Below are 13,777 nucleotides of genomic sequence, written 5' to 3' on the forward strand. Positions count from 1 at the left end.
CCCCACACACATAAATCTTCGCCTATACATTGTGTGTCTCCGCATCCGCACAAAGCCTTCTATTTAACCCAACGGCCAATCAGCGTGCTGCTTTTCCAGCTGTTGCCTTGACCGACAGCCCCTCCGACCAACCACAGCCGCCGCACGGGCCCTGCGGACGAGGTCGCCTGAACCAAAAGAGGCGGGGTCTCTTGCGCTCGGCGGCCAATCGGCGGTGGCTGCGCCGGTGACCGCATCCTTAAGGGTAAAATAATTTGTGTCGGTAGAGCGCGGCTCGCTCGCTGGGAGGCGGAGGTGGCTGTGCGCCCTTAAGGGAGGGGGCGGAGCCTGAGGAGGCCTGAGACACAGAGGGTGTTAAAGAGGCAGCCAGAGACAATCGTGGGGTGAGATAAACTGCTGTGTGTGCGGAGATTAGAATGCAGCGTGAGGGGTGAGACCCTCCACTGAGCACTGTGTGTGTGTGCGATCCCTGCACCGCCTGTGTGCCGCATACATTGTGTGATATACAGGAGCAGGGCAGCCTGGTGTACTAGTCATACAAGGCTCTGTGTGTCCATCTATCTATGTGTGTGTGTATGTATCTATGTGTATGTGTGTCCATGTATCTATGTGTGTGCATACATCTATCTATCTATATATCTATGTATGTATGTGTGTCCATCCATCCATCTATGTATGTATGTATGTGTGTCCATCCATCTATGTATGTATCTATGTATGTATGTGTGTCCATCCATCTATGTATGTATGTATGTATGTATGTATGTATGTGTGTCCATCCATCTATGTATGTATCTATGTGTGTGTGCATACATCTATCTATCTATGTATGTCCATCTATGTGTGTATCTGTGTATGTATGTATCCATCTATATAATCTATGTGTGTCCATCCATCTATGTATGTATCTATGTGTATGTGTGTCCATCCATCCATCCATCTATGTATGCGTGTGTGCATACATCTATGTATCTATGTATCAGTCTATATAATCCATCTATGTATGTATGTATGTGTGTGTTCCATCCATCTATGTGTGTGTGTTCCATCCATCTATGTGTGTGTGTTCCATCCATCTATGTATGTGTGTTCCATCCATCTATGTATGTATGTGTGTCCATCCATCCATCTATATATCTATGTGTGTATGTATCCATCTATATATCTATCTATGTATGTGTATCCATCCATCTATATATGTGTGTGTGTGTATGTATGTGTATCTGTGTTCCATCTATCTATGTGTAAGTATGTATTTTTATGCATCCATCTATAGATCTATCTATGTGTGTGTTCCATCCATCTATAGATCTATCTATCTATGTGTGTGTTCCATCCATCTATAAACATTGCACTTTGCATGTCAGCCTGCTGCAGTGTTACCAGCAGAAGTGTGAATGGAGAGGGAGGGATGTGTGATTTGTATAGAATACATGTGTGTACTTACAGCAGTATTGCATTGTGCACATCAGTGAGCTGCTATATCCAGAACAGCAGGAGAGCCAGTCAGATGGTTGTAAATTCTATATTAATAAATCCATATAATGCGCATCACCCAGGATGCCAGGCATCAAATACTGAGTGGTATAGGGGGGTGTGAGATATATATTATAATTGTTTTATTTCAGGTACTTGTATAGTGCTGTTAATTTATATTGTACAGTCACATCAGTCCCCGCCCCTGAGGAGCATACAGTCTAAGGTCCCTAACTCACATTCATACATACACATACTAGGAGCCAATTCACCTACCAGTGTGTGTGTGTGTGTATATATATATATATATATATATATATACACACACACAACACACATACTGTACATACACACACTGTACATACACAACACATACTCTCCATACACAACACGTACTGTACATACACACACTGTACATACACAACACATACTCTCCATACATACACAACACGTACTGTACATACACAACATGTACTGTACATACACACACTGTACATACACAACACATACTCTACATACATACACAACATGTACTGTACATACACACACACTGTACATACACAACACATACTCTTCATACATACACAACACGTACTGTACATACACAACATGTACTGTACATACACACTCACATACTGTACATGCACATACTGTATGTACATACACACATACATACTGTGCATACACACTCACATACTGTACATACACATACTGTATGTGCATACACACTCACATACTGTACATACACATACTGTATGTACATACACACACACATACTGTGCATACACACTCACATACTATACACACACATACTGTACATACACAACACATACTGTACATACCCGCTCACACACAAAACCTTTATATTGTGGGAATGGGATGGTGAAATGAATCTGAAATCTTTGTTTCTTTATAATGTAACTATGTCCATCTCTCTAGATGTGTATGTGTGTGCTTCCAGGAGTATTACATTGTGCACATCAGGGCGCTGCAACATCCAGATTGCCAATCAGATGGTTAGACGTGTGTGTGTATATGCGTGTGTGTATATATATGACATTCTGAAAGCCCCTCTGCACACTGCTATATACCCTTACAAGCAGACTATGCAATGAATAGGGATATTTGGTTCACATATATTTCAATATGTTAAGCCAGCCAACTGCGTCAAAGTATATACACACACACCTGGGACATATAGCAGCCAGGGTGAAGATGCCAAATAGCGCCGCCCCCCCCAAAAAAAATGTATGAGCATTATGTGTCAGCAAAAATCACCCCCCCCCCCCCCAAGAAATAAAAAAAAAGAAGTCAAGCACTATAGGGTGGCTATAGAGGGTTATAGGAGGGCAGTGTCGGGGTGCTTCACTAGAGATGCCACTGGCTGTCAGATTGTCACTGTGCAGTGCTTATCTACTCCCCTACCTATGTTCTTTGCTGGAAAGAGATGAGGGAAGATACACAAACAATGCACAGTGGTGATCTGACAGTCCCAATCTAGGAGAGCTGCAGTGGCAGGAGGAGGAACTGGAGGGGAGAGAGAGCACAGCCCGCCCCTCTTCCCTAGCTCTCTCCTCATGTCTAGATCTGGTTGGTATCCTCACTAAGCAGACCGGAGTAGTGAAGTTGCCATCAGTACTCCTGTCAGCTTGTAATTAGGAAATCTCCATGTGGTTCCCTCCCACCTCACATGATATCACCGCGCCCAGGGCGGCCACCTCTTGTCCCGGCCTTGTATATATGTGTGTGTGTATATATATATATATATATATATTTAGTGGTGCAACAAAATGAAAATTCTGGACTGAAACCAAAAATGTTGGATGCACTTGGCTGAAAACCAAAACCGAAATGCACAGTAAAAAAAAAAAAAATAATATATATATATATATACATATGTGTGTGTGTATATATATATATTATATGTGTGTGTGTGTGTATATATATATATATATATATATATATATATATATATGCCATGTGGGATCTCCTGCATGGTGGGGGTTGGGGAAAGACCTGGCATCCTACCCTGTAAAAATAATTGCTATGAGAATTCATGTAAAAAGTCGCTTACAAATGACGGTCCATGCAATCGCCAAGGGTTGGATACGACTGAATGGATAGATATATATAAAATTGTATTTAACGTTTTAATTTTATTGAGGGCAGGCATTGGAGCAGAGTATTGGCCGCAGAAACCAGCCATTATTGGCACCAATTTTTTTTATTTATCGACAAAGTTCTCATAACCCTATTTTTGGCGGCTGATGTATCAATGCATCCCTGATAGATTATATATATATATATATATATATATATATATACACAAACACACACCATTCATTTGTTCTCCATCCACTTAATTTGCAAAAATCTAAATTGATTTTGACATTTTTGAGCCCAAAAAAAAATTGAAGGAAAAGTGTGGAAACCGTCTGTTGAACGGGTGATAAATTGAAAGCTTAATGTATATCTCACCTGTTAAAAATCGAAGTGTTGGTTCTGCACATATGTGACCCAGAAGCAAATTAACAGATGAAAAACTGGTTCATGTCCATTGAACAATTTATCGTTCGACATTCAAGCTCTACATGATGGCAATATCATTTGCCCTCACAACCACATTCTCTTTTTTTGTTTTTTTCAAAAACCCATTCAAATGATTTTTTTGACTAATGTATGGCTAGCATTAGGCAGGCCATAGATTATGTAATTTTCTTCCTTCAGCTACGAATTAAAGGAAGCAAAATTGCTCAATTCCCCCATCAGCACAGTCAGCGTTGATGGGGATATACCTCCCGCAGCACGATTGTGTTCTGCAGTCAGGGAGCACGGGGAGTCTTCCCCACTGGCAGGATACAATGATCACTGACGGAGGCTATAGCCGCCGGCAGTGTTCACACAAAAATACCTGACAGGCTGCTTGTACAGAAGTTGATTGATAGATTGACTTCAGCACAACAGCTTGCCTATGGTTGGATCACAATTCAGCCGATTCCTTGTAAACCAGCCAAATGTCGATCCATCTATGGCCGGCTTTAGGTAACATTCAGTAGATTGTGGCTGGCAGTGATACAAACCGCTGTAGGTGCGGGATTTGTACGGCAGTTACATGCAAATACCGACCTTGGGCGCAGCTAGTGCATGTCCAGGGTTGGCCTTTCTGTTGAGTTTTGGCTGCAGGCAATTGGCCAGTTTTTATGCAGCCATAGCAGAGATTTGTTGTGTCCAGAGGTGGTGTTTAGCTGCCCCTGAATGTCACAAAGTATCCGCGCAGGAACGTAGCTTTAGGGCCAGTTCACACTACATGCGTTTCAGTTGCTTTTTTTTCTGCATCCAAAACGCACAGAAAGTAGGTTTTATGGTTGTCAATGTCATAGTTCACATCAGTGCTTGCAGTTCCAGTGCGTTCCAGTTGCAGGAAAAAGTAGAACCAGCTGCATTTTTCCTGCACAGAACTGTACTGGAATGTGGTAAAACGCACCAAAATGCACCGGAAGACACTTGTCCTGATTTAAATTGAAGAAAAAGAGAAGGGAAAAAATAACCTGGAATGCATAAAAAAAATCGGAATGTGTAAAACATGCATCAAAAACACACCGGAATGTGTAAAAAATGCATCAAAAACACGCCGGAATGTGTAAAAAATGCATTAAAAAAATGCCGGAATGTGTAAATAATGCATACAAAACACGCCGGAATGTGTCAAAAGTGCATCAAAAACGCTCATGCGGAAAAGCATCCAGAATGCATCTAGACTGCGCTTCTTTGGTGTGAACCGGCGCTTAGGGATCTTTAAAAGTGGAACTTAACCCAAAAGGGAATTCCACTTGTGCTTGCCCCCCCCCCCCCTACATTGCCACTTTTTTGGGGGAGTGGGTACTTGGGTTTGACAGGTACCCACTCCCACGGAAGATCGCCGCATGATCTTTTGGCCTCTCCTCCTCCACCAATCCCCCCCCTCCCCCCATAGCCATCTGGGACACACACAGGTCCCAGAAGACTGCGGGACCAGTCACACAGCTTGCACATGTGCAGCAGGAAGCTGGCTGTGAGGCCGGAAGGTTTCACTACCGGTTTCCCTTACCCAACATGCCCGCTCCTGCACCCGAAGCCAACTGAAGAATCTGTTCTGGTGAGGTCATCGCTGGATCCCTGGACAGGTAAGTGTCTTTATATTAAAAGACAACAGCTACAGGATTTAGTAGCTGGTGACTTTTTATTTTTTTGGGGGGGGAGACTCTTTAATATCATAGTTATAAAATATTGCATAGCCATTCAACCAGCAAATCTGCGTGTACATTTGTTCTGTGCAAATTGGGCAAAAACACAAATGTCGATTTTCTCTTTGGAGTATTCTTTTATTATGGGCAGTAGTACAATACCACCTTTTGGCCATGAGATGGCGATGTGGAGCATAGATAATACAAATGCAGATACAATGTAACAAATCTAGAGAACACTCGAGGGAATTGGCAAATACATGGAATCGTTCACAAATAAATGTAACAATTGGTTCCATGTATTGCTAATCCGCTCTGGTGGTCTCTAGAATTATGACATTGTATCTGTTGTTACAAAAACGTATGTACAGTATTTTCTAGGCTCTCTGCTCTATCTGTGCATTAAACCAGGGGTCTCCAAACTTTCTAAACAAAGGGCCAGTTTGCTGTCCTTCAGACTTTAGGGGGGCCAGCAGGGGCGGACTGACCATTTGGAAACTCGGGCACTGCCCGAGGACCCGGGGTCAGTAGGGGGCCCCATGAAATGCCTCTGGTACCTTTTTCATAGGCTTTTTTCAGTTTGGGCAAAGACACAGGGGCCCCATGATCCCCTATTGCCCGGGGGCCCCATGAGTTGTCAGTCCGCCCCTGGGGGCCAGGCTGCGGCCAGTGGGAGTAGAAAAGGTCCTGACGTCAGTGGGAATAAACTGCCCCTTCTTTGGTTTTAGTGGGAGCAATTGCACCCCATAATTGATGTCATTGGGAGGATTTGTGCCCCATAATTGATGTCATTGGGAGGAATTGCACCCCATAATTGATGTCATTGGGAGGAATTGTGCTCCTCCATTGGTGTCACTGGAGGGAATTATGTCCCATTGGTGGCATTGGTGGATTAAACAGTGCCCCAAGGGCCGGATAAAAGCAAGCAAAGGGCCACATCTGGCCCTCGGGCCAGAGTTTGGAGGCCACTGTATTAAACTCCTGCCTGGTCACATTCCTTTTTTGTTTTGGTTTTTTTTGTGGGGTTTTTTTGTTTTGTTTTTCCTAAAGTTCCACTTTAACATTCAATTTTGGAATGATTGGACTTTACAGAAGGAAAACCGAATTCACTGTTTACAAATCTGTTAGTTTGAGAATTTTTTAGTCATCTTGCTCCTTGGAATTTTCTCATCACTGCACTTGAAAATGAACACTGATTTGACCCCACTAACAATTAGAAAATGGATAGAATGTTCTGTAATCGATAATTTTCTCACGAAGATCTACTAGTGTATGGCCATCTTAGGGAAGCACATCCCTCCTTACAGTGCTACAATGGAGAATAAGCCCACTAGCTGAATAAATTCCAGGTGTTTTATATATAGTTACATTGGTCCAGCTTGGAACAATGTAACCATGTATACTCCATACCTGGCTAATGTGCCTGGCAGATGGAAATCACTGAAAGAGACATCCGCTACTCCAGTGATCTCCACTAGCTTCTGGTTCACATGCCAAACGGCTGCATTCTATACACAGAAGGTTGGTTGCTGGGCACCATCCCACCTCTCTGCCTCATTCAGTCAGAGAATACCTTGTATTCACTGAGAAAATGTGAAGCATTCTCTGAATGGCACCTGTGCTGAGCAGCCCGCCTCCTGTGTTCAGTAAGTAGAAATGCAGCTGCTCATCACGGGTGGGTTTTTTTTTTTTTTGCTTTTAGCCCTGCTGTGGGCAAGCAGCAGCGCTCACCTGTCAGGTGGAATCAATCCGGCAGCAGCGCTCGCCTGTCAGGTGGAAGCAATCCGGCAGCAGCGCTCGCCTGTCAGGTGGAAGCAATCCGGCAGCAGCGCTCGCCTGTCAGGTGGAAGCAATCCGGCAGCAGCGCTCGCCTGTCAGGTGGAAGCATTCCGGCAGCAGCGCTCGCCTGTCAGGTGGAAGCAATCCGGCAGCAGCGCTCGCCTGTCAGGTGGAAGCAATCCGGCAGCAGCGCTCGCCTGTCAGGTGGAAGCAATCCGGCAGCAGCGCTCGCCTGTCAGGTGGAAGCAATCCGGCAGCAGCGCTCGCCTGTCAGGTGGAAGCAATCTGGCAGCAGCGCTCGCCTGTCAGGTGGAAGCAATCCGGCAGCAGCGCTCGCCTGTCTGGTGGAAGCAATCCGGCAGCAGCGCTCGCCTGTCTGGTGGAAGCAATCCGGAAGCAGCGCTCGCCTGTCTGGTGGAAGCAATCCGGCAGCAGCGCTCGCCTGTCTGGTGGAAGCAATCCGGCAGCAGCGCTCGCCTGTCTGGTGGAAGCAATCTGGCAGCAGCGCTCGCCTGTCTGGTGGAAGCAATCCGGCAGCAGCGCTCGCCTGTCTGGTGGAAGCAATCCGGCAGCAGCGCTCGCCTGTCTGGTGGAAGCAATCCGGCAGCAGCGCTCGCCTGTCTGGTGGAAGCAATCCGGCAGCAGCGCTCGCCTGTCTGGTGGAAGCAATCCGGCAGCAGCGCTCGCCTGTCTGGTGGAAGCAATCCGGCAGCAGCGCTCGCCTGTCTGGTGGAAGCAATCCGGCAGCAGCGCTCGCCTGTCAGGTGGAAGCAATCCGGCACCAGCGCTCGCCTGTCAGGTGGAAGCAATCCGGCAGCAGCTGCCCAATTGCTTCCGCACCTCCCACAGTATCAGCCTCTCCCCCCGCTATATGTCCCGGGCTCCGCTTGCCCATCTGCGGGCCTGAGACTAGTTCAGTGGGTATAGGGGAGGGAGGAGGAGAGCGGACACATCAGCTCCCCTCCCTTTCTTCTCCTGATCCAGAAGTGATCTGACATCATTTCCAGGTCCCCATTCAACAGATTCCCGGTCATTGAGACCTGGAAAGAATGTAATGCGGTGCGATGTGCACTGCATTACATTCAGTGTAGTACAGGAGAGAAGACCCTGCATGTCTCAAAAAAGAGAACCTGTCACCAAAAATCATCACATAGAGGACTTTTTGTCCCGTATGTAATTTAAAAAAAAAAAAAGTTAATTAAATTTTTTTAAATGGAAGTTACACCCAAGCATATAACCCCCCCCCCAAATTTTTCAAGGCCCCCCACCCCCACGTATGCACACACGCACAAACGTAAAAGTATGCGCTGTGGTGCGTACACATGAAAACGTTGATTGCGATACACACGTTACATATGACCGCACACACCAGAATGACAGCAATAATTCTAGCACCAGACCTCCTCTGTACACTATACTGATGACCTATAAGGGGCTTTAAAAGCGTCAATTATAGAAAATATAGGGTACTAGAGTTTGTTGTCATTTCACGAGTGTATGCAAATTTAAGGTTTGACATGTTGGATATCTATTTACTCGATGCTACCTCGTCTTTTAGATTTTACAAAAAAAAATGGATAATTTATTGCTTTTTGTGCCCTAAAATTAACTTAAGTGTATTTTTTACTGAAATTTTGCATTTCCTAGACCTTTGTGATAATATCGTGTGACATAAAAAATTGGAACTACCGCTATTTTATTCTCCAGGATCTCTGATTTCATAAAATAGACAATGTTTGGGGGGTTTGTGTCATCTTCAGGCCTAAAACGATTTTTTAAGCGTGTGCAAAAAACGCAAAAGCAGCTCTGGCAGCGAAATGGATAAAGGATAAGTCGGACACTCCCCTTTCCTGACGAGCAGCCAATCGATGCTCATCACAACTACAAGGTCTCTCTCCTGTAGTCCCCGGGTGCGGTGCTGGAGACAGGCGGGGGAGATAAACAGCACAATGTTAAACATATTAAACAATTAAGTCTCTATAAAGCCCCTTCTGTTTTCAAAGGCCCCAACATTACTTAAAGCAGATTTAAATACTGTTTAGGTTAAAAAACAATTTTTTTTATCAGGACAAGTAGTTTGGGACACTGATCTAGTCCCTGGCAAGGGCGGACTGACCATTTGGGCATCCGGGCACTGCCCGAGGGCCCGGGGTCAGTAGGGGGCCCCATGAGATGCCCCTGGTACCTTTCATAGACTTTTTTTGGGTGTGGTTTGAATGTAGGCAAGGAAAAAGGGGCCCCATGATTTCTTATTGCCCAGGGGCCCCATGAGTTGTCAGTCCGCCCCTGGTCCCTGGACAAGTAGTTTTTTCAAAAATTTCCACACCCCTGCATTGGTCCAAGCTGGACCATGTATAAAATATACCATACTAGGAATTCTTCTTTAAAGTGATATTAAACCCACAACAGTAAAATCAGTCTGTATATGCAGTAAAGCATACTTGTTATACTCACTGTGGGACCAGGGGTTAATCCTCCGCATTGTGTAAAAAGGCTGTTTGATCCTGACTTCTCTGATCCTCCCCTTCTACTGTGCCCAATCCATCTGCTGATAGAACAGAGCCTTGGGGGCAAACAGCACATGCTCAGTTTGGTGTGTATTATTAGACAGGTTTTTTGGGGGGAGGGTGCATGTGATCAGTACAGGGCTAATCAGCGCTGTCCTGACAGAGGTTATGCAGCCTCATCAGACAATCAGGGGAGAATGAAAACTCCTCCTACAGCTTTAACTACTGCTCTGCTGGACACTGATAGAAGTCACAAGACTGCTATATACTGCTGATGAGAAAAAGTATTGAACTGTTTATATTTACTAAAATAATTAGGGATGCACCTATACCGAGTATTTTCATGAATACTTGAGAAAATACTCCCAATACCTTAACCGATACATTGCGTCCATTAACGCATATTAGACCGCCAAGATTAGCATGCGATTTGAACCGGAATGCTATTCTTATCCAAATCGCAAGCGTTCTCCCCACTGCTCCTATGTGAACCAAGGCTTGTCATAGGCCGGGCTTACACAGGAACGGTGCGGGAAACCTCCCTGCAGGCATCCCACGCTGAGTCTCAGTGGTAGGAGAGGAGAGAAAGTGGTGAGGATTTGAAATCCCCGCTGCTTTCTTTCCTCTCCTTGCAGCGATGACGGTTCAGGCTAGATGGCATCTGATTGGTCAGCTGCTGATAAATGGAGGCCATAAGGCATTGGTTTGTTGATGTGGGCAAACCATTGTGATCTATTGGAAGGTGTCATTTGTCTCCATAGACCCAGAGTGCAGGCTCCACGTGGGTGCTCATCCTGTACATTTTCTGATTGAATAGGAACCTTTATTTTTTCTCCTGCCTTGGAAGCGTGCTGTAATTGATTCTCTGATTACTATGCATTTCTAGCCCCGGTTCAAATATGCGCATTTCTGGATGTGGTTTGAACTGTCCAAATTTGGATGACCGTGTAAATGGAATGTGTACCTATGGGGGTGATGTGAAGGGTGGGGGGATACAGGACAAAGCAATGGGGGGAGGGGTGTGATGTGAAGTGGGCAGAGGACACTGCTTTTAGATGGGGGGGGGGTGTACTGGACACTACAATGGGGGGGGGGGGTTGAAGTGGGCAGAGGACACAACATTGGGGGGTACAAACACTGCTGTGGGGGAAGGGGGGGGCAGAGGACACTACAGTGGGGAGGGGGGTGAAGGGGACATTACAGTGGGGGAGTGTGAAGGGGGCAGAGGACACTACTGTGGGGAGGGGGGTGAAGGGGACATTACAGTGGGGGAGTGTGAAGGGGGCAGGGGACACTACAGTGGAGGGGGTGGTGTGAAGAGAGCAGAGGACACAGCATTGGGTGGTACAGGACACTGCTGTGGGAGGAGGGGGGTGGGGTAGTGATATGAAGGGGGCAGAGGACATTGCAGTGGGTGGGGGGGTTATGTGATGTGAAGGGGGCAGAGGACACAGCATTGCAGGGGGGGAGGGGGGGTACAGGACACTGCTGTGGGAGGAGGGGGCAGAGGACACTACAGCGGGAGGGGGGGAGTGATATGAAGGGAGCAGAGAACACTACAGTGGGGGGGGGGTGATGTAAAGGGGCAGAGGACTTTACAGTGGGGGGGATGATCTGAAGGGGGCAGAGGACACAGCATTGGGGTGGGGGGTACAGGACACTGCTGTGGGGGGAGGGGGCAGAGGACACTACAGTGGGGGGGGGGGGGGGTTATGTGAAGGGGCAGAGGACTCCACATTTGGACACTACTGTGACACATTATGTGTTCTTCGTGTCGTCTTTATATTGGGAGCTTGTATTTATTTTTTTAAAGGGCACTGCTTCATACCCAACACTGGGATCTTTGCTTTCCTCCATATAGTCCAGGTGGATCTCAGCCTCTGAAAGGTTGCCTACCCCTGATTTTAAACGTTTATACATTGCCTAATAATATCATACCACTGTGACAGAGTGAGGCCCTGCCACTCGGAAAATGGTGTGGAAGAGGACACCGGACTCTCAAGTTTACAGTTTGAGAGTCTCCAGAGTATGTTTTATGCGCTGAGAAAATCATGTATTGAGTTTTCTCTGGTATTTGTACTTCCAGATTGGAAGCCTGGAGCTTGAAGGTTCCAAAGTGTCTTGGGTGGGATGGAACCTTCAACCCTGTGTCTGGGCTTTGTTGGCCACCTGCGGCCTGTGTCAGTACATGGGTGTGCAGGGTCATTATGAACCAGCCAGGAGGAGAGCTCAGGGCCGTTGGAGGTGCTACAGCCAAAAGAGAGGCGTGCGCCTATCGGAAGACAGGTGTGTGTTTGTCTAGAAACCAGGGTAGTCTACTCGAGACAGGGCTCTATGTGGGAGAGGTTCCAGGTCATTGGACTGAGGGAGTTGGGCTAACTGAGAGAGTCTTGGGGACTAGAGTTGAGGAAACTGGGGGATGGTTCAGGGGACCAGAGGAATCTGTGAGTCTCAGAGGAGTGAGAGAGCCTGGGGTGTCAGGAGAACCCATACCTACAGGCTAGGAGTGGGCCTGTGCAGTGAGGGACTGCAACCAAGGCTGAGTGAGCCTTAAGAGCCAGGTAGCTTAATATTGCTGGAGAAGAACCCCTGTGTGGGAAACCTTGTGTTTCTGTAGATTTGTTTCCTGTTAATGAAAATGGGCTGCCTGCCCCTAAGCCACAGACGGTTTGAGTCTCGGCTGGTTGTGCAAGGACCGGCTGAGATAAACAAAAATATATGGGCAGGCTAAATGTACCCAAGTTGATTGATCAACTTAAGTACAACCAACCTATAAGGTTTTACATTTCTGCAACTCATGGTTGCAAGAAAGGAAATCGCTCCGTCTGTGGCCAGCTTTAGCAAACAAGCTAGCTGATCAGCAAGGAAAACTTGAAAATTATAGTGGGTCACCGAACCCCTCTTGGAAGACGGTATTATGGGAAAAAAGAAAGTTCCTACGAAAGTCATAGGGGTTGAGGGGAAAGATCATAGGAGAAGAGGGACGAGTTGAGGAGAAGGTCAGAAAAGGATCAGTGTAGAAGACATAATGGCTAGGGAGGGATATAAGAGCCCATTGATATTTGTCGCAACCCATGTTTCCCAATGAGTACCATTCAAATATGTGCGACTTCAAGTCAGTTCCTGCACTATTTTTATGCAACTTTGGTACAATGAATGGAAACGTAAGAACAAAGTCACACCAAAAGTCAAGTCACGCTCCGAAGTCGCACTGGAAATTGGGCGATTTTGGAGCCACGGTAATGTGAATGGAGCCTAAGAGGAAAGTAAGGGGAAGGGTATGGTAAAGATATAGGGTGCTCACACACTAGGGAATCTCTCTCTACTCCTGGGCAGGCTGGACCCCTGCTATTGCCCCCCTGTTCCATAACTCAAAAATTGTACTCACCTTGTTTTATTTCCTTGTATGAGACAATTGAAGAATGCACAGTAGGTCTCTGAAGTGGGAATGGACATTATCCTTTTGATTATTTTCTTTCATTGTTGCTTTGTGGTGTATCCAACAGAACCAAGTAAGGTTGTATTTGAGAAGTCAATCCCGTGTTACATGAACATCATTCCTCCATTTCATCTATTCTAATTTTTTTTTACCATTCCTGCAAGATAGGAATGTGTTTGGACTTCAATGAAGTGCTATGCTCATCTTGACAGTGTTGATTAAATACCTGGCTAAAGATTGAAAGTATTGTTTCTTGGGGAGGGAGGTGTGGTGTAAAAGAAAATGGGAATAATGTATAGGGTAACTGAAGACCAGGGGCGGACTGACCATATGGAAACTCGGGCACTGCCCGA

General features: G+C 46.1%; 1 protein-coding gene across 2 annotated transcripts in view; it reads left to right on the plus strand.

The window, feature by feature from the left end:
* Positions 1–321: 321 nt before the first annotated feature.
* Positions 322–13,777, plus strand: part of ZBTB22 (zinc finger and BTB domain containing 22) — a 28,677-nt gene continuing 15,221 nt past the window's right edge. For both annotated transcript variants that reach the window (XR_016307326.1, XM_089657183.1), the window contains exon 1: positions 322–383. The gene's annotated coding sequence lies outside the window, so the exon portion shown is untranslated. The remainder of the gene's footprint in view (positions 384–13,777) is intronic.

Source organism: Staurois parvus, unplaced genomic scaffold, assembly GCF_062004578.1.
Source record: "Staurois parvus isolate SC_StPar_1 unplaced genomic scaffold, SC_StPar_1.0 ptg000973l, whole genome shotgun sequence".
Lineage (NCBI taxonomy): Eukaryota > Metazoa > Chordata > Amphibia > Anura > Ranidae > Staurois > Staurois parvus.